This window comes from Daucus carota, chromosome 8 (genome assembly GCF_001625215.2).
Source record: "Daucus carota subsp. sativus chromosome 8, DH1 v3.0, whole genome shotgun sequence".
Taxonomy (NCBI): Eukaryota; Viridiplantae; Streptophyta; class Magnoliopsida; order Apiales; family Apiaceae; genus Daucus; species Daucus carota.
Window position 1 is genome coordinate 24,825,884 of NC_030388.2, and position 22,803 is coordinate 24,848,686.

Consider the following 22,803-nt stretch of genomic DNA (forward strand, 5'->3'; position numbering starts at 1 on the left):
TTTAGTCAGTGAAAACTGTGAAGTTTTCTTTACATATTGATCAAATTTGATCAATATGTAAAGAAAAAGCAGATTTCCTCCTAAGTCAACAATGTTTGTAGGCATTTTTGTTGGTCAGATATAAACCTATTGAACATTTTAATTGATATTAACCTCATTCATACACTTTAAATTTATCACTCATTACAAGAAAATGTAATAAATTTTGTAAATAATTGGTTCCTTTATATAATTGAAACTTTCTCCCGTGGTCTAACCATTAGTAAATATGAATATTTTCTTCCAAAGAGAAGATATGTACCAATCTGACAATATAGTTCTTATTTATTCAGGTCATGATAAGAGAGTTTGTACTGGCACCTAATTGTGACACTGAAATAGCTGGCCAGGGACAAGTTTATATAAAATACTACGGCAGTGAAGAATGGTAATTAACCTGTTTTAGTGCTTACTGATTTTTTCGAGTTTTCAACCATATTTGTTATCAACTTCAAATTGTAATCATGAGCCTTTTATTTGGAATTAACTTTCAGTGCTTTGATGGATCCAGCTAGAGATCTTTCACCGTTTGACCATGTGAGTATAAATCTTGTATTTAGTAATTAATTAGACCACTTAACATAGTTCTTGAGTGGCCATTTTCTTTCTTTGCAGTTTGCACCCAATAATTAGTGTTACGCGGTAGAGAGACATGGTTACTTGGCTTTCAATGTCTTTACCGTTCACTATTTCAATTCTTATAATTATAAACCTTGTGCAAATGCAAAAATGCAGTGCATTGTATATTTGTTCTACATTTGTTTTCACTTAAGCTACAATGATTACGGCACATTGTGTGCAGTCTTTTAAATTAGCTAATTTTTCATGCACGGTAAGATTAATTACTGAAATATATGATGTGCAAATTTTAATGCACCGATTCTTGTACAGCAGTGATCTCATGCTACTTGTTTTAGTTACTTGCCCAGTCATATCCTAGGTTGCTTCAGTCATGGGATGTTGTACTCAATACTCAGAAACTAAATATTGCATATAAGGATATGATTAATGAAGCAAATTTTATATTGGTTAAATACCCTTTTTCTGTTGTCACATAGGAGACACCTGATCAACTAACCATTCATTATTTTCAGTGCTTTGAAAGAAGAAGTGCCAACCCTTCAGATGAATTTCAGGAAGCACTGAAACAGGTACAGCAGCTCTGATAATGTGCATTTGATTTATATTTAAAACAAATTATATATAGGTCTGATCTTTATCTCATATTCTCTATTTATTCTGCTTGGTGTAGGCAATGGAGGCAATAAAAAAGAAGGAACCCAAACAAGGGACAGATTCTTCTTAAAGGCTGTAAAATGTTACTTAGAAATACCTGACTATTAGGATCTTTATACATGTTCAAGGCAGAAGTAATGAATTCCATAACATTGTTCGTGAAACTAGAGTTTCATGCATTCTTAATTATGTCCTGCTATGGTCTTAGGGAATTTTTATTGTAGGATTTGCATATATTTGACGTTCAAGATTTATTTTTCAAATTCTCATAGTATTTAATTATAAACATATAATTGTTATTCAAACAAAAAATTATTACAGGTTGAATTTGCAACCTGAAATTATTAAAAAAAGGTAGTTCGCTAATAAAAAAATTATAAACAACAGCACAAATTTGAATATATGTGTGTGGGATCCCGATATTGATGTGATAATTTGTCCACATAAATTTAGGGTTAATTTGTTCATGTGTTTGGAAGTTGATATGAATTTTCATATTTAACCCGATATTTAGGGTTAATTTAGGGTTGTGATAATGTGTATCCCAATATTTATACAAACAAGTTACTTTTTTAAATTTATATTAAAGTAAAAATTAATTAATTTGAAATTTCGGACACTGCTCCAATAATTTTGCCCCATAACTCAATGTATCAGCTTAATGGGGTGGCATGCACGTACAGATTGAAATGGAGCGAGCTGCTGGTACTGTTCTTGGCGTATCTTTGGAATGGTGCTCATGATGCTGCTGCTGGTGTTGTGGCTGCTGATGGTGGGGTTGCTGTGGCTCATCGTGGTGTATTGGATATTGAACGATTGAGGGGTGTTGTAGAACTAATGAGACCTAATAGTAATGGTGAGGATGCAGAAATGAAGAAAAGATTGATTGTTCACAAATGTTCTAACATAGATTAATCCTTTTTCGGTCTTCTGATTGCTGATGCTTATCAAGTGCTATGTAACCCTTTTAAAGATATTTTTAAGGAGTGTGTTTTCCATATGGATATATAAGAAGAATCTGTGATGAATATAATCAAAATTTATATTTGCTAGTTTGGAAACTTCGACACTACATGAACGACATAAATATGCAAATTTATTTGGCTTTGCTTATGGTCATAAAAGATTCTGAACATGTATATGTTGTTGGTCTGACTCTTTTGTTTCTTTCAACCTGAAATATTATGTGATGAACTTACAATTATTTCCACAATCTGATACCATCAATGGGATATGCCGTACCCTCACTAAGTTGAGTCCAGCCGAGAACAAGGACAGGGTAGGGGACATTATGGACCTGCCTCATTCGCATTGGGTTTCCATTAAAGAAATCGAGGAAAACAAGGTTATCTCTTGTACCTATGCCTAATATGTTGCATGATACTTCTCAGAGATTTCCACTGAATATCAGTTTATGTGAAAACTTTAGCTACACTTGATCAATTACTAAAGTCATTACGTGAAATGGAATTTATCAATTATTAGAAATTTGTGTTCTGTAGAACTAAGCAGTAGCATCATGTTTGTGTTTTGCATATAGTTGGACTGATATTGTGAACTTAATAGGGGGTGAAACTTTCATACGTCTTTTCCTTCAAATTCTTAGTCACCTGATTGTTATAAGGATTATCCAACAACTAGAGTACCTAGCTTGGAATGAGTTCTACAATTGTGATGAACACGAGAGCTCCAACTTTCCATTCTGATTTTCAACTGATCATGGAAATTTTTTTTTCTCTTCCAGTTTAGAGTTTAGTTGTGTTGATGAGCACAGAGGTCTAGGGAGTGTTGCTTGTTCAGAAAGCATAGAAGAGGTTGTTTGGCCAAAAAGGGCACCGGAGATATGGTGGCCTGTTGAAGTAAGTTGATTGGCAATCCTTTCTGTAAGTTAAATTTCTCTAAACAGACCATTTTTTTTTTTGCTATTATGGGAAACATGTCAATTTAATTAATATATTCCATATATTTCTAATCTGCATATATATAGTCCGGTGAACAATTTTACTTGAGCGTACTTCGGTGGATAATAGAAGGATATTATTTATAAACCTAACACAATTCTGGCATTTACGACGGATATCTTGCCAAATAAAATTATATTTATATAATCTCACGGAGTAAAATTATATTTATATTTGGTATATTTCCAAAACACTTGTAATTTTTTATTTTTACCTAATTAATTAAAATTTTCTTTATATTCAATAAATGTTATAAATATATGTATTCGATGAATTTTGCAAAGGAACACTCTTGCCTATGTTGATTTTTCATGATTAATATGTATTTTAAATTGTGAAACATATTTTATTAAATATACGACGACTCTTTTATTCCTTTTAAGTTACAATCCTTCTATTTCTTTTAAGTTAGATAATCAGATTTTCATAAATTAAATTTTTGAATTAAATAAGTATAATATAAATATAGTCTCCTCACATGTTATCATTTTCAAAAAATTCCTAAATTTCATATAGTTTATTTATCTTTAAAGTTTAAAAAAAAAAACCCAAGCACGCGATATATTAATTCAATATCCACTAATATAATGGGTAAGGCATTGATTTATTATGAGTTTTGGTCCTAACAACTGATTGTCATGCAGATCTTATCTAATACACAGCTATTTTAAGGGTTGCGATTGAAAACTTTTTTTTTAAGTATCCGTTATAATTTTCCGCGGGGACTTTTTCTTTCCACAAAAATTTTCCGTAGAAAGAGAAAGTCCCTATCCGCGAAAAATTATAGCGGATACTTAAAAAAACGAAGTTTTAATCTCCAACGGGCTTAGAAGTGTGTGTTAAATAACATGTCCTGACAATTGGTTGTCAGGGACCAGGACCCATTTATTATATGTACGGTGCAGACGGTGGATATCATGGAACCCGATCCGCTGCCGTCGCTCCTGCTTCCATTTGTTGATTTGTTCCAATAATTTCTTCCCTTCCCACTAACCCTTTGATACCCCCTAAATTCCAAAATAATTTAGGCCATATTATATACGAACAAAAAAAAAAATCCTTCCAAACCCATCTCAATTTCATTATAAAATCGTCACGAGAAGTGAAATTAGAGGGGACCCTCCGGAGAAATTACCCTGAATTCAGCAAAACCACATTCACCATCTATCCATGAGCTACTATTAATTTATAGTCACTCATTATTCCAGTATCTTTGTGTGGAAAATACTGACCGAGCAAGAGTGACTCCAGGAGACTAACCTCATGGAGAAAAACACTACAAGAAAAGGCAACAAAAATCTTACAAAGTTTAATAATAGAAATCTGTGACCATTACACCTGTAGTCTGTCAGTCATGGTTCAGTATACCATAGGATAGAAACTTGGAAAGTTAACTCAATCCTGGAATAGCCTTGTAATGTTCAACAAGAAACTCTTACTCCGCTGCATTTTTGGTCCATCAACTGTCCAGTACCACATTGATGAGCTTGAATCAGTTGGTTGTACCATTCTGTGCACCAGGATTTCCCCTTTCCCCGCTGCAACAGAAGAAATGTGGCAGTTTCACTCGACCACAGGCCCTGTATAGGTGCAATGGTCAAGCGGAAATCCCATGAAATTATGACAAAAGAAGATCCCTATTTCAATTTATTTTGGTACAGGTTTATATGCAACTGAAATGACATTTGCACTTGTCATCAGTACAACATAGTATAGGCATAGTATGAGTTATTAATTCAATTGAAAAAGAAAAACTCACTTGCAACGGATGATGACGGGAATAGGTTTTAATGCCTTTGGTCCATTTCTTATGCCTCTTTTGTGTCGAGAAACCTGCACAAAAAGGAGAAAGTGCACTGGTCAAATGCAAAATGAAAATTTTTTTCATAAGGAACTGGACAATTCTGCCAATTTTCACAAGTGCAAGACAATTAGAGAAACTATACCAAAAGGTTCCTACTTAATGTACTATGGAAGACAGTCAATATATGACTAGAGAATTACGGATACTTCTGTAGATTGGACTTACTTTTTCCCATAAAAGGTAAACCAAACTCCCTGTAGAAGCGAAATCTACAATAATAATGAAATTGGGTAGTACCACGACTACATTTTCCAATATAAATTAAAAAATTTCAGAACAGATCCTTATACTTCCAGAAATTTGAAATGTGAGGTCAGCACTCAGCAGAGTGTTAATCATTCTTGTTCTTGTGAGTATAACCCTGCACAAAAACTTTATTCTAGGAAGGCCAGGTTTTCCGGTTCTAACTTGGAAGAGTATAATATCAGAAAGGATACTAAAAAAATCCTTAAATCATTACAATGTTTTTCTGACTTGCTAGAACACTCTGTAAATCCATAAAGACACCCCCACCCACCCGGCCCCGCCCCCCCCAAAAAAAAAAAAAAACAGCACCCTTGCAACAGTATATATTCACTGATTTGGCTACTTGAATCACGTGTTTTAGAGTTTGGTTGGCCACTGGATAAGGCTGTACATAGCATTCACAAAAGGGGTTTGCAGATTTAGAGGGGAAAAAAATTTCAGATCATCCCCTTTACCGAACAACTTATGGTACTCCATTGTAATTTTTTCGACATCGTAATCAAATGGAGTCTGACTCAGCTGTGGTCAGAACAGACCAAATAAGGCTAAATTATCTTCTCATGGAAAGGCTTAAGTAGACCTTATAATAGACTACAAATCTGAACAATCAAAATTGAATTAAAGAACATTAGAGCAACATATATTGTGATGTTTTTTCATCATTTAAAGTGAGGTAACCAAAGCGATTTATTCTGAGAGAAGTTTACAGTTCCTTAACACTTATGTGCCGTAGTTCCCTGGAGGTGGATATCTCAACAAGAAGGAGCATGCTATTAGAGGTTTAGTTTATGGTCAAATTAGTGTAAATGAGGTAGCTGGCCATGAGGAAAGTGGAAGTTCAGTTGTTGCTGAATCTTTTTTACAAAGAGACAGAGCAGAGCATCTTATGTTCTGATGACAACAGTATCAAGAACAGGGGAAACTCCTTTCCGTAAAAAATGATTTAATCGATTCCTAAGAGTTACATTCTCACAGTAAAAAATCAGTAGGGAGATACATAGAAATTTATGCTTGCTTGTAAAACATTAAATTTTTTGCGCTTACATTCAACTAACAGTCAAAGTCCCAGGTTTTTTAGTCTACTGAGCATGTACAAAAGGCTGCTAACTTACAAATTAGCAGCCACAACACCTGCATCACAAGCACCAACAACACCACCAAGCACACCATCACCCTGCGATCCTCTTTCCAAGTTGTGCTGCATTTTAATCTGTGCATGCCATAACATTGGCCTGGTACCTCAGTTATCCAGGTAAAATTATTGGGGTGTGTAGAAATTTCAAATCAATTAATTTTTACTTTATATATAAAGTTAAAACAATTGTATAAATAAAATAAACTTAAAATACAAATTGTAACAAGAAATATACTATTTGAAAACTCTTTTTGAATATTATTTGTAAATTTGGGCCCTTATTGGCCGGGCTGTGCGGTCTCAGCCCCCCTCTGATTGTGCAGCTATAATTGTATATATATTTAAGCATCCACTTCCCAAATACACATATACATTTATGAAAATACTATCATATATTAATATTTACTGCAAGAATTATATCAGTTTAGCAACACAAATAAACAAAAGAAAAATCACAAAGTTAGGGTTGTGTTGAGTGGGTGTCAACCCAAGTCCCACATCTTAAAGATAAAGCAGATTTGTCTTCAAAATAAGTAGCCAAACAAGTCCATTAGCATGTGTTCTTTTGATACGCCGAGCCAAAAACAAATCCGTGCATGGACCTCCGTCACGGCTAGAGCCAATAATATCATACTAATGAGGCCGTCCCGCTCAGGTACTTATCACAAAACATTAAGTGGTTCGGCCTCTTTTCAATTTTGTTGGCCGGCCATGAATAAATTCCTCGATTTTATACATGGTCGGCCAACAAAATTGAAAAGAGGCTCAACCACTTATTGTTTTGTGTTAAATACCTGACAGCCTGGCAGCCACATTAGTATGATATTATTGGTTGTAGCCATGGCCAAGCTCAGGCGGATTTGTTTTAGGCTCCACCTCTCAAAAGAACTCAAGTTAATGGACTTGTTTGGCTACTTTATCTTTACCATGTGGGATTTTGTTTGACACCCACTCAACACTACCCTCACTTAAGTGGAGTCCAGCCGAAAACAAGGACCGGGTAGGGAACATTATGGACCTGCCTCTTGCGCATTGGGTTCCATTAAATAATTGGAAGAAATTAAAACAAGGTTTTCTTATACCTATGCTTAATATGTTGCATGATACTTAAAAGAGATTTTCACTGGATATCAGTTATGGGAAAACTATAGCTGCACTTTTCACTGAAGTCATTACCTGATATATATGGAATTTATCAATTATTAAAAATTTGTGTTCTGTAGAACTAAGCAGTAGCATCATGTTTGTGTTTTGCATATACTTGGACTTATATTGTGAGCTTAACAGGGCCTGAAACTTCCATACTTCTTTTCCTTCAAATTCTTAGTCACCTAATTGTTATAAGGATTTCCAACAATTGGATCGGAGTACGTAGCTTGGAATGAGAAATTTTAACATTGTTCTACTTGTCATATATACGAGAGCTCCAACTTTCCATTTTGATTTTTAACTAAATATGGAATTTTTTCTCTTTTTCCAATTTAGTTGTGTTGATGAGCACATAGGTCTAGGGAGTGTTGTTGCTTGTGCAAAAAGCACAAGAGGTTGTTTGGCCAAAAAGGGCAGCGGAGATATGGTGGCCTGCTGAAGTTGATTGGCTATCCTCCTGTATGTTAAATTTCTCAACAGAAAATCAACTAACCCTTGGTTAAGAGACAAGCTCATTGTCCCCTACAAAAGTGTATACTATGCCGCCATTGTAAGTAATTTATTCAATTACAAATTCTATTTATTTTCATGATATAAAAACAAATTGTCGAGCTCAAACACATTGTTCCCCTGGTTAACAGACAAACTGATGGTTCTTTTTATTTATGATAGGCTTTGAATGTGTTACTGAGATTTTCGTGGATTCAAATGGTTTTGGACTTGGAAGTTCCATTCCTGCACGAGCAGAGTATGATTGCAGTCATAGCTATCCTGGAAATTGTTCGTAGAGGGGTTTGGAATTTTTTCAGGTAAATTAACAGATATACTGTTATAATTTTTTCTAGTGTGTGTCATGAGCACATGCTAAGCACTAAAAATTATAAGTTGACTCATTTTGATTGGCTCTTATTTCTTAATAATGGTCAACCCCCTTCCTATACAATAATCACACCAATGAAAATGTCTCAAACATATAAAATTTAGTGTGGTAACTATTTTGGTAGGTTATACAAGCACATAGTTTTGTGTTGAACATAAAAAAAATGAACTTTAAATATAAACGCAATATAATTAACCTGAGCTGTGATAATTCAACTTCATCCCCTTCACTAATTAAGCCCCTTCTATCTACCATCATCTCTCATATTTAGCATTGTTTTAATAAATCAAGATCTAATTTTATTGGGTGAGTTCTTATAAAGTTCGTGCTTGTTATCAAGATTACTGGTCATGCCCATTTTTTTGGATGTTGTTTTATGTTTTGATATTTTTGTGCATCTTGTTATGGATTTCGGTAAATTTTCTAATAAGGACTTACATAATATTTTTTGACTTATTCATAAAGCTTGAATCAAATATGGGACGGTGATGATTTTCGTAAGAGCTCACATTTTACAACAAAATTGTTCATATTTTAAGTGCAATTGTTGCTCCAATATCAGTTGATTAACTGATATTTTTGAACATTGGGGCGCTACAAATTGTGCTTATGTAAAGGTAGGTTGGATTGTTCGAGATTTCATTGTAATATTTTTTAGATTAAAAAATTTTGATATTATATGTGTTAAACGATCTGAAAACAAAATGATTACTTGTTTAACTTATTTTTTATTTCATAATCAGATTGTAGGTGACAATTCGGAGTTTGTTCCGACTGGATTTCAGTATTTTGATGAATTCTTCCCATTTTGTCGAAAAAAATATAGGTATCTTGATCCATTTGGTTCATGCCTATAAGGATATCTTCAATGCCCGATCACATTAGAAGATGACTCATTTAATTTTAACATGTAATCTCATAAATCCAAAATTCTCTTTGTTCTTGAAGTAGCCACCTATTATTTCATGGGCTTTCATCCACTTTCTCCCGTGGAAAACCCATACCATCCATTTATTTTGTTTAGTTTTTTTTTCTTCGATAATCTTCTTGAGGAAATTAAAGGATTTCTATATGTGTTTGATTAGACTTGGTTTGTTTTCTTAATCATCATTAGAGCTCTAAATTTATTTTTGAGTTTTATATCAAAGTGCCCACTAAACTCGCTAAAATGTATCAACTACCTACCCAATCTCCACGACCCATTAAAAATAATATATACTCAAATTTGAGGGTCCAGAACACTAATTAGGTCATCGGGCCATTTTTATGATCCACATTTTATGATCCAGTTCATTGAGGCCCAACAAATTGACATTTATTCACCATTACACACGTGACTCTTCTAGAAAATAGAAATCTTTTTAATAAATCTTAATCTTTTATTCCTTCTGTAGATATTACTTTTAACTTAATTCAAATATTCTTTATAAATATTAATTTTATAAATTTAATTACATATACAAGACATAAATGTAATAACATATGCAAAACTTAAGAATATATGTTTGCAAAAGGTCACAACAAAGATCAATACAATACATACATTACAGTACTTAATAAAAGTAAAGATATTACACACAAATTTAAGATTCTACCGTATATATTATTATTTCTACGCTCCTTTATATTGGAGCATGTAAGTCATTGTTATCAATTGGTTTTTGCACCTCCATTTTCAGATTGCTAGCTTGATTTTTGCTTTTTCTCTTTCCCTTCCATTTTGTAAGTTATATCATTTTGGATATTTGAATACTTCTTAAGGGTGAAGACCTGAAGTGAAACACACTAAGCGATTATTTTCTACCGTTTTTCTATGTATCATATATGTGTTGTAAGAAAATTTAATATTTCTCTTCATTTGTGTGGATAAAATTTAAAAATTTATGTATTACATGTTATATGAAATAATGGTACTTCTCTTCATTTGCTTGAATAAAACTTAAAAATATCTGTGCTTTGATGATGAGAAGAAGCGGGGATGAAGCTATTTTGCTCAACATAAATTCACTCCTTCGGTAGCTCTTTCTTGTTACATTTCATCTTACTATCTTGTGATTTTATTTCTTTTGTTTATTTGTGTTGCTATAAACTGATATAGTTCTTGCAATAAATATAAATATATAATATTATTTGCATAAATGTATATGTGTATTCGGGAAGTGGATGCTTAAATATACAATTATCCCTGCACTCTGAGACCCTACATCCCGGCCAATAAGGGCCCAAATTTATAATAATATATTGGACGTGTGTTTTTTTTACAAGATATTCAAAAAGAGTTTGCAATTAACATATTTCTTGTTACAATTTGTATTTTAAGTTCATTTTATTTATACAAATTATTTTAACTTTATATAAAGTAAAAATTAATTCATTTGAAATTTCATAAATACCCCAATAATTTTACCTGGATAACTGAGGTACCAGCTTAATGTTATGGCATGCACGGATTAAAATGGAGCAAAACTTGGAAAGAGGACCGCAGGGTGATGGTGTGCTTGGTGGTGTTGTTGGTGCTGGTGATGCAGGTGTTGTGGCTGCTAATGCTGGGGTCCTGCCGGTTATATTGGTGTAATGAGACCAAATAATAATGGTGAGGATATTGTGGAAATGAAGAAAAAGATGGAGTCATTGGAAGAAAAACTCAAGGAGAGGGAAGAAAAATTGAAGGAGAGGGAAGAAAAACTGAAGGAGAAGGATGAAGATTTTGAAAGTCTTCAAGATTCATATCAAGCTCTACTTGTCAAGGAGAGGAACAACAATTACCAGTTACAAGATGCTCGAGAAAAGCTAATAAATGTGAGTTGTTTGGTTGTCTTACATTTTAATATGGACTTCATTGTCAATGAATCTGAGTTTTTTTTACATGTCTTGCTCGAGTAATAATTTCATTGTCCATACATAGGAAAATGAAGTGAAATATTTAATCTCGTTTGTTATGAATATCTACTTGCATGAATTATGAGCGATTCAGGGCCGTGAAAGTTTAGCCTGCATACTTTAGCCAAGTCATTCATGATAACATGACTCTACCTGTACTACAAACCATGCACACTCGATAGCAATTATCTTTTGTTGATAACAATTATATATAAGCAAATGTCTGCAATTTCTAGTTCGGAAAAATAGGAACTGAAAAATATGTATTGTTTTGATAGTGTCCACTAAAGGTGATCATTTTATTGTTTCAATAGGCTTTGAAGGATAGGCGGACTAGCGTGAGGGCCTATATTGGTGTCAAGCTGATGGGAGACCGTAACCTCAAACCCATACTTGCTGCTGCAAAGATAAAGTATCCTCCTGCCGAAGTGGAATTGAAAGCAATAAAATTTTCATTATCTCTGCTAGAGGAGAAGCTTCGGGATCCAAACTGTTACCCCTTTAAGGTCATAACATTTGGTGAAGATAGCAAGGTAAGCATTCTGTAGATAAATTTACTTGTCAACTCGAAAGTCATAGCTTCTCCCTTTTCACAGACCATTTCTTTTTACAGTCACTAATCATTGTGATTAATGACTTGTATTCTCCCTGACATTGTAGTAGTTTGTAACGGGACAGTTTCTAGATCACTCTATTTTCTTTTCCTTGCTCATCACGATCTCTCTCTCTCTCTCTCTCTCTCTCTCTCTCTCTCTCTATTTCCTTATTGTATGCTTCGATTTCAGGTGACCTGTCAGAGAGTTATCAATGACGAAGATGAAAGCCTCATGATCATAAAGAGTGAGTGGGGTGATGAAGTGTATAACTTGGTGGTGACGGCACTAACAGAGTTAAACGAGTATAATTCAAGTGGAAGATATCCCGTACCCGAGTTGTGGAATTTTAAAGAAGGAAAGAAGGCAACCTTAGGTGAGGGTGTCGATTTCATGGAAAGGTTGTGCAAGACAAACAAGAGGAGTTGTACTCAGATGATTTGCACCCCTTCTTTACTTTTCGCGTTTGATTATCGATGTGTTAAAACCATTTTCTATGATGTATATGAATTTCTTATATCTTTTATACATCTTTATAAGCATGGGCATGTTGAATGTTCCAACTTCCAGCCAAATTTAGGAATTTATTCCTAAATAAATCCAAAGCGGATATATATGTGTGTGTATTTATATATATGCGGAGAGGACAGTAGGAGCCATTTTTCCCATTACTATATATCATCAATTATTTGCCTACACAATATAACATTTTATTTTAATATAGAATATTATGATACATAAATTTTATATACTTAAAACTTGTAGGAAAAAGATCAATTTTCAGTGCATATTTTATAATTTTGAATGAATTTTAAAAGAATAAAATTCCTCGATTTTATTCATGGTCGGCCAACAAAATTGAAAAGAGGCCCAACCACTTATTGTTTTGTGATAAGTACCTGACAGCCTGGCGGCCTCATTAGTATGATATTATTGGTTGTAGCCATGGCCGAGCTCAGGCGGATTTGTTTTTGGCTCCACCTCTCATAAGAACTCAAGTTAATGGACTTGTTTGGCTACTTTTTCTTTACGATGTGGGACTTGGTTTGACACCCACTCAACACTACCCTCACTTAAGTGGAGTCCAGCCCAGAACAAGGACTGGGTAGGGAACATTATGGACCTGCCTCTTGCGCATTGGGTTCCATTAAATAATTGGAAGAAATTAAAACAAGGTTTTCTTATACCTATGCTTAATATGTTGCATGATACTTAAAAGAGATTTTCACTGGATATCAGTGTATGGGAAAACTATAGCTGCACTTTTCACTGAAGTCATTACCTGATATATATATGGAATTTATCAATTATTAAAAATTTGTGTTCTGTAGAACTTAGCAGTGGCATCATGTTTGTGTTTTGCATATAGTTTGACTTATATTGTGAGCTTAACAGGGGATGAAACTTCCATACTTCTTTTCCTTCAAATTCTTAGTCACCTAATTGTTATAAGGATTTTCCAACAATTGGATCGGAGTACGTAGCTTGGAATGAGAAATTTTAACATTGTTCTACTTGTCATATATACGAGAGCTTCAACTTTCCATTTTGATTTTTAAGTAAATATGGAATTTTTTCTCTTTTCCAATTTAGTTGTGTTGATGAGCACATAGGTCTAGGGAGTGTTGTTGCTTGTGCAAAAAGAGCACAAGAGGTTGTTTGGCCAAAAAGGGCAGCGGAGATATGGTGGCCTGCTGAAGTTGATTGGCAATCCTCCTGTATGTTAAATTTCTTGCACAATTTTGTTTCCGCTGCTATTGTGGGAAACATGTTTACTATCTACCATATATATTTTCTAGTTTGTTTATATATATAGAGAGAGAGAGAGTCGGGTGAACTTTTTAACCCTAGCATACTTCAGCAGATTATAGTATTAGAAGGATATTCTTTATATAGCTAAGACAAATATCAATTTCAGAAGAGAATGGTATGTTCCTCCTCTACTATGGTCGGTGAATGTTGGCTCACAAAAACATTTTTCCTTGACTAGCTTCCAATATATATAAATACACCAGAGTAATCTCAATTAAGATATGAGCTTTTTCTCATGCTCGTCAATGATTACATAATATTAATTAGAACACATCTTTATAATCACTAATCTTTATATGAGTTGATACTATTTATTGAACTTTATCATATTCTCATGAATCCTACGTCATATGGAATGTAATATAATTAAAATAAATAGACTCTTTTGCAGGCTCTGAAGCCATGGTCCTTAATTTTTTCAGGTCTTGAAAGAGAGTTATAACTTGCACCTAATTAATTCTGACACCGAAGTGGCTGAGTGACAAGTTTTTGTAAAATACTCCGGCAGTGAAGAGTGCTAACATGTTTGAGTGGCTGAACTTCACACTGATTATTTTCAGCTTTTAACATATCTCATATCAGCTTCAAGTTGTAATCATGAGCCTTTTATTTGGCATTAACTTTCACTCCTTTGACCTATCCAGCTAGAGATCTTTCACCGTTTGATCATGTGAAATATAGATCTTGTATTTAGTAAGACCACTTAAAATACTTCCCCCGTCCCTTTTTAGTTGTCACATTTCTATTTTTGTTGGTCAAATTGACTCATTTTTTACCAAAGATTATAAGTCACTCTTATAATATTTTAAAAAACTGAAAATTACATCTTAAAGTATATTAAAAGTTATATTCGGTGACATATTTTTTTTATTTATTCACTTGATGAAATATTAAAATTTCAGTCAAATTTTGGTCAATTTGACCGGCACAAACTCAAAGATGACAAGTAAAAAGGGACGGAGGGAGTACTTTTTAAGTGACAATTTTCTTCCTTCTGCACCAACAATGTTATGCATTAGGGAGGACATGATAACTTGGCTTATCAATGCTTTAAACTTCCGTTGTATGATTCGCTAAGAATTCAGGCGCAAATTAATAAAATATAATAAAAAAAATTCCCGCTGAAAAAATCGTCGTAAATAACCGCCGTAAGTTACATTTTCGACGTAACTAAACCGTCGTACGTTAACATATTTAGATATTTAAAAACTAAAAATAAATGAAAATAAAATGGTTCCGATACCGTCATAAGTCCACATAATTATAGCTATTTAAAACGAAAAATAAATGAAAATAGTATGTTTTATTTTTCCGTCGTAAGTTAACATATTTGGCTAATTAAAAATAAACAAATAAATGAAAATAGAATGGGTTCCGATTCCGTCGTAACTACGCCGTTGTAAGTTCACATGATTATATAAATATAGCTGTTTAAAAATGAATGTTATATCTAAAGGTGGTCCAGTAATCAAGGGTTATATTTTAGTATTTCTAAACTGATTTTGACATATTATGGATGCTTTTATGTTGTAAGACGATCTAATTTTATGTAAAGATAATTTGACTTATTTACATGGACGAATATGGATCTAGGATATGGTGTAAGTTCTGCACATGAATGAATGTTAATTATAAAAGTTATGGTTTCTTATATCTAATTGCGTGGTTGATTGTGAATTTTGGATTGATAGTGAGTGTGGTACATATTGGTTTTAGATGTATGTGAATATATGTATGGACAGGTTCAATATATATTTTGGATACCGGATATTGGCACGAAACCAAAAAACAAGCTAAAATTTTCCTTTGAACAGACAAACTTATGACGAATAATTTTTGTCATAATTTAGTGTTTCTGCAACTTCCGACATTTGTTCATCACAAGTTTCATCGTAAGTTCTACTTTACGACGGAATTTTCTATCATATATTCTTTGTTTATTTTTGAAAATCAATTTTATTTTCTCTTGTTTTTAAAATTAAATTTACAGAAACTGGGGCCCAAGAATTTAAAATGAAAAAAATTCCGTCGTAAGTTGTTTATTATTCTATTAGAAGATGGGACCCACTTATATGAGACTTAAGACGAAAATATGAACTTGCGATCGATTTTTGAACTTTTCACGCGAGTAAAATGACGGAAAAAATTCGTCGTAATTGGACCATTTACGACTGATTTAGTGTTAAAATACGTCGTAAATACCCATAATTGTTGTAGTGGTTGTCAAAGGTATACACTCAACAAGTGATCTTCGTAAGCAACAATCTAAACAATTATAACTTGTGATCGTCACAAATTCGGGATCAGGATATATAATTGTTATGGGAAAAACCGTAAAATAAAATAATGTATGATTAATTTAATAACTCACACACAACAATTGTGTTAGCAACAAACAAGAATCTTTTAGACTATAACTCTATAAACATGTAGAATCCAAAATCCACGATATTATATACAACATTCTTTGTAGCCCAAATTTTATACTAGTGGTAACGGGTCAAAACTATTCAATACAAAATATCTACTAGAACTTGACGATGTAGACCTTACACTGAATCCAGATATTATAAATAAGATTATTTATATAATGACCTCTCGTCTCTTACGAATTATGCATCTAAGTTTCTCCAATCAATCTTTAGTAAACGAAAGTATGAGCCAAAAAAATGGCTAGCGAGTATGTTTATAAGGCATAATAAGATAAGTACAAAATAATGAGGGTTTCTAAATTCAACAAATATTTGGTACATTTCTAAAACATTTATAACTTCAAAAAGAAATTGTTTGTTATATTTATGATTCCACTGTATAGTTAATTTTGGACTATTTCATAAATCTCAATGATTTTGAAAGAAAGAATTTGTAATTTTTTTATTTTTATAAATAATTGTAATTTACATTATATTCAATAAAAAATTAGATAAATATATGTATTGCATGAATTTTTCAAAACAACACCCTTGTGTATGTTAATTTTTCATGGTTGATATGCACTTTATAATCTCGGACATATTTTACCAAATATACAGAAACTAATCTATTCTTTTTAAATTAAATGATTAGGCTTTCAAAAATTAAAATTTTGGAATATATATATATATATATATATATATATATATATATATATATATATATAGTATATTATTTAGGGTTTAATGAGTTTCTGCTGGTCAAAAAGAAAAGATTATATATATGGTTAATGATTAACGGTATCAATTTAAATTCTAATATATTTATTTATTATAGTAGTGTGGTTCCTTTTATAACGTTAATTATATCAAATGATGTATATATATATATATATATATATATATATATATAAATACATAAATATATTATAGTAAAATTAATACTTAAAAATTGTACGAAAAGATTATTTATTTCGGACTTTTGTTTGCAAAATACATGATTTTATACATATATAATTATTTTTCTAGGAGTATATAAGAGGTGGTGGGGAACTCAAAACCATAGCAGTAGTGTAAGCATACATTTGAACAATCATACTCGTGAATCAAGAATGAAAGCGCATTGCGCTGCAAATCCACAAATCAGGCATGCTGCTGAAATTAATGTGTTTGTGTATATATATACCCAACAGAAGTCGAGAGACCCATCACATTCCATCTCAAAACCCTAATTTCTTGTTTTCTTCGCTCATAAAAATTCATCAACAATCAGATTTTTACAAGCAAAACATGAAGACTTATGTGAGAAGACAGAAGAGAGATATCACCCAAATCCAGCCCTCGATCCCACTCAATTCTCATCATCAAAAAGGTCGTTTCTTGTGATTCAGTCTTACATTTCTGCATTTTCAAGAGGTTTTTTACGCTAATTAACTAATATGTTTTGGTGCCGGATATAGATTTAGTGATTCTTCTTTTCTTGCTAAATGATTGAATGCATTTTGGTTAGGGCTAGTATACGATTTGAAGCACTTTTATGGGTATTTATAGTTGATTATGCTAATGAGTTGATTTTCGCACATCAATTAAAATGCATTTTCATTAGCCCTTATATTTATTATAGTAGAGTTGATGGAATCTGATCAGCCTGGTTTCCCCAATCTATTTTATGATTGAATTCTGTGCTCTGATTTTACGATTAGATGTACTTGCCTGGAATATATTTGAGTTTACTTGTGTTTGATACTTGAACTTTCTTCGGATTTTGAGAGGCATCTATTACAATACATGATTTCTTTTGTGCTTTATTGTGCTCACAAATGTTTTAGCATGATTAATTAATCTTGGACTTGTCATCAGTCCTGCTTATCAAGTGCTATGAAACCCCTTTAAAGATATTATCAGGAAGCAGCTGTTTTCAATATTGAGAAGAAGATTCTGTGATGAATATAACAAAAAGTTAATTTTGCTAGTTTGGAAACTTGGACGCTGTATGAATTCTACATAAATATGCAAATTTATTTGGCTTGGCTTATGTTCGGAAAAGATTCTGAACATGTATTTGTTGTTGGTCTCTCCCTTTTGTTTCTTAATTAATTCAGTCTGAAATCTTATGTGATGAACTTATTATTTCCAGAATCTGATACCATAGATGGGGTATGCCCTACCCTCACCAAGTCGAGTCCAGCTGAGAACAAGGACAATGTTGAGGCAATTATAGACCTGCCTCTGGCCCATTGGGTTCCATCAAGGAAATTGAGGAAAACAAGGTTCATCTTATACCTATATATGCTTAATATGTTCATGATACATATCAGATATTTGCACTGGATATCAGTTTATATGAATAAGTTAACTGGAGCTTGATCAATTATCAAAAGTATAACCTGATATGGACTTGATCAATATCAGAAATTTGAGTTCTGTAGAACTAACCAATAGCATCATGTTTGTGTTTTACATATAATTAGACTGATATCTGAGCGTAATAGGGGGTGAAAAGTTCTAGACTTCTTTTTCTTCAAATTCTTAATCACCTAATCATTATGAAGATTATCTAGCAATTGGAACCCTAGCTTGAAACGAGAATTTTTAACTTTGTTCTCCTTGTGATGTATACGAAAGATCCAAATTTCCATTTTGATACCAAATAATTATGGAAATTTGTTTTTCTCTTTCAAATTGTTTGTGTTGATGTGCACAGAAGTCTAGCGAGTGTTGCTGCTTGGGCAAAAAGGCAGCCAGACGTAGTTTGGGCACAAAGGGCACCCGAGATATGGTGGCCAGCTGAAGTAAGTTAATTAGTACTACTTTCTGTAAGTTAAATTACTTGAAAGTTGCACAATACGTATTTTTTTCCTTTTGTTGGAAACATGTCACTTTAATTACTGTTCACCATACATTTCTAGTTTGCATATACATATAGCCCAGTGCAAAATTTCTCGTGAGCAAACATCTGCAGATAACAGTAAGGATTATCTTTATAAGCTAATGCTAATACTAGTTTCAAAATGGTATGTTTCTCCTCAACTATGGTTGGTGGAAATTCGCTAACTCTAAAGTCATATTTGAGTTTTTCCTTGTGGTCTATTTATAACACATCTTTATAATCACTAATAACTATATAAGTTGATTAAAATAAACATTTTAAAATCATTATATGACTCATGCCTCATATCTCTATTTGAAATGTGATATAAATAAAATAAATGGACTCTTGTGCTGGCTGTGATATCTCGAAATACACAACTAAGATTTTAGTCAGTGAAAACTGTGAAGTTTTCTTTACATATTGATCAAATTTGATCAATATGTAAAGAAAAAGCAGATTTCCTCCTAAGTCAACAATGTTTGTAGGCATTTTTGTTGGTCAGATATAAACCTATTGAACATTTTAATTGATATTAACCTCATTCATACACTTTAAATTTATCACTCATTACAAGAAAATGTAATAAATTTTGTAAATAATTGGTTCCTTTATATAATTGAAACTTTCTCCCGTGGTCTAACCATTAGTAAATATGAATATTTTCTTCCAAAGAGAAGATATGTACCAATCTGACAACATAGTTCTTATTTATTCAGGTCATGATAAGAGAGTTTGTACTGGCACCTAATTGTGACACTGAAATAGCTGGCCAGGGACAAGTTTATATAAAATACTACGGCAGTGAAGAATGGTAATTAACCTGTTTTAGTGCTTACTGATTTTTTCGAGTTTTCAACCATATTTGTTATCAACTTCAAATTGTAATCATGAGCCTTTTATTTGGAATTAACTTTCAGTGCTTTGATGGATCCAGCTAGAGATCTTTCACCGTTTGACCATGTGAGTATAAATCTTGTATTTAGTAATTAATTAGACCACTTAACATAGTTCTTGAGTGGCCATTTTCTTTCTTTGCAGTTTGCACCCAATAATTAGTGTTACGCGGTAGAGAGACATGGTTACTTGGCTTTCAATGTCTTTACCGTTCACTATTTCAATTCTTATAATTATAAACCTTGTGCAAATGCAAAAATGCAGTGCATTGTATATTTGTTCTACATTTGTTTTCACTTAAGCTACAATGATTACGGCACATTGTGTGCAGTCTTTTAAATTAGCTAATTTTTCATGCACGGTAAGATTAATTACTGAAATATATGATGTGCAAATTTTAATGCACCGATTCTTGTACAGCAGTGATCTCATGCTACTTGTTTTAGTTACTTGCCCAGTCATATCCTAGGTTGCTTCAGTCATGGGATGTTGTACTCAATACTCAGAAACTAAATATTGCATATAAGGATATGATTAATGAAGCAAATTTTATATTGGTTAAATACCCTTTTTCTGTTGTCACATAGGAGACACCTGATCAACTAACCATTCATTATTTTCAGTGCTTTGAAAGAAGAAGTGCCAACCCTTCAGATGAATTTCAGGAAGCACTGAAACAGGTACAGCAGCTCTGATAATGTGCATTTGATTTATATTTAAAACAAATTATATATAGGTCTGATCTTTATCTCATATTCTCTATTTATTCTGCTTGGTGTAGGCAATGGAGGCAATAAAAAAGAAGGAACCCAAACAAGGGACAGATTCTTCTTAAAGGCTGTAAAATGTTACTTAGAAATACCTGACTATTAGGATCTTTATACATGTTCAAGGCAGAAGTAATGAATTCCATAACATTGTTCGTGAAACTAGAGTTTCATGCATTCTTAATTATGTCCTGCTATGGTCTTAGGGAATTTTTATTGTAGGATTTGCATATATTTGACGTTCAAGATTTATTTTTCAAATTCTCATAGTATTTAATTATAAACATATAATTGTTATTCAAACAAAAAATTATTACAGGTTGAATTTGCAACCTGAAATTATTAAAAAAAGGTAGTTCGCTAATAAAAAAATTATAAACAACAGCACAAATTTGAATATATGTGTGTGGGATCCCGATATTGATGTGATAATTTGTCCACATAAATTTAGGGTTAATTTGTTCATGTGTTTGGAAGTTGATATGAATTTTCATATTTAACCCGATATTTAGGGTTAATTTAGGGTTGTGATAATGTGTATCCCAATATTTATACAAACAAGTTACTTTTTTAAATTTATATTAAAGTAAAAATTAATTAATTTGAAATTTCGGACACTGCTCCAATAATTTTGCCCCATAACTCAATGTATCAGCTTAATGGGGTGGCATGCACGTACAGATTGAAATGGAGCGAGCTGCTGGTACTGTTCTTGGCGTATCTTTGGAATGGTGCTCATGATGCTGCTGCTGGTGTTGTGGCTGCTGATGGTGGGGTTGCTGTGGCTCATCGTGGTGTATTGGATATTGAACGATTGAGGGGTGTTGTAGAACTAATGAGACCTAATAGTAATGGTGAGGATGCAGAAATGAAGAAAAGATTGATTGTTCACAAATGTTCTAACATAGATTAATCCTTTTTCGGTCTTCTGATTGCTGATGCTTATCAAGTGCTATGTAACCCTTTTAAAGATATTTTTAAGGAGTGTGTTTTCCATATGGATATATAAGAAGAATCTGTGATGAATATAATCAAAATTTATATTTGCTAGTTTGGAAACTTCGACACTACATGAACGACATAAATATGCAAATTTATTTGGCTTTGCTTATGGTCATAAAAGATTCTGAACATGTATATGTTGTTGGTCTGACTCTTTTGTTTCTTTCAACCTGAAATATTATGTGATGAACTTACAATTATTTCCACAATCTGATACCATCAATGGGATATGCCGTACCCTCACTAAGTTGAGTCCAGCCGAGAACAAGGACAGGGTAGGGGACATTATGGACCTGCCTCATTCGCATTGGGTTTCCATTAAAGAAATCGAGGAAAACAAGGTTATCTCTTGTACCTATGCCTAATATGTTGCATGATACTTCTCAGAGATTTCCACTGAATATCAGTTTATGTGAAAACTTTAGCTACACTTGATCAATTACTAAAGTCATTACGTGAAATGGAATTTATCAATTATTAGAAATTTGTGTTCTGTAGAACTAAGCAGTAGCATCATGTTTGTGTTTTGCATATAGTTGGACTGATATTGTGAACTTAATAGGGGGTGAAACTTTCATACGTCTTTTCCTTCAAATTCTTAGTCACCTGATTGTTATAAGGATTATCCAACAACTAGAGTACCTAGCTTGGAATGAGTTCTACAATTGTGATGAACACGAGAGCTCCAACTTTCCATTCTGATTTTCAACTGATCATGGAAATTTTTTTTTCTCTTCCAGTTTAGAGTTTAGTTGTGTTGATGAGCACAGAGGTCTAGGGAGTGTTGCTTGTTCAGAAAGCATAGAAGAGGTTGTTTGGCCAAAAAGGGCACCGGAGATATGGTGGCCTGTTGAAGTAAGTTGATTGGCAATCCTTTCTGTAAGTTAAATTTCTCTAAACAGACCATTTTTTTTTTTGCTATTATGGGAAACATGTCAATTTAATTAATATATTCCATATATTTCTAATCTGCATATATATAGTCCGGTGAACAATTTTACTTGAGCGTACTTCGGTGGATAATAGAAGGATATTATTTATAAACCTAACACAATTCTGGCA

At 32.8% G+C, this 22,803-nt stretch overlaps 3 long non-coding RNA genes across 3 annotated transcripts; 2 read left to right on the top strand and 1 right to left on the bottom strand.

Moving 5' to 3' along the window:
* The first annotated feature begins 322 nt into the window (after positions 1-322).
* On the top strand, positions 323-1,191 carry LOC135148265 (uncharacterized). Its single transcript, XR_010286236.1, has 3 exons — positions 323-427; positions 534-576; positions 1,134-1,191. It is a non-coding gene; the product is annotated as an uncharacterized LOC135148265 (long non-coding RNA).
* A 3,153-nt stretch (positions 1,192-4,344) lies between these two features.
* Positions 4,345-6,455, bottom strand: LOC135148222 (uncharacterized). The gene is made up of 2 exons (XR_010286154.1): positions 4,996-6,455; positions 4,345-4,816 (listed from the first exon to the last, which is right to left on the bottom strand). It is a non-coding gene; the product is annotated as an uncharacterized LOC135148222 (long non-coding RNA).
* A 13,329-nt stretch (positions 6,456-19,784) lies between these two features.
* On the top strand, positions 19,785-20,653 carry LOC135148283 (uncharacterized). Its single transcript, XR_010286267.1, has 3 exons — positions 19,785-19,889; positions 19,996-20,038; positions 20,596-20,653. It is a non-coding gene; the product is annotated as an uncharacterized LOC135148283 (long non-coding RNA).
* Positions 20,654-22,803: the final 2,150 nt, after the last annotated feature.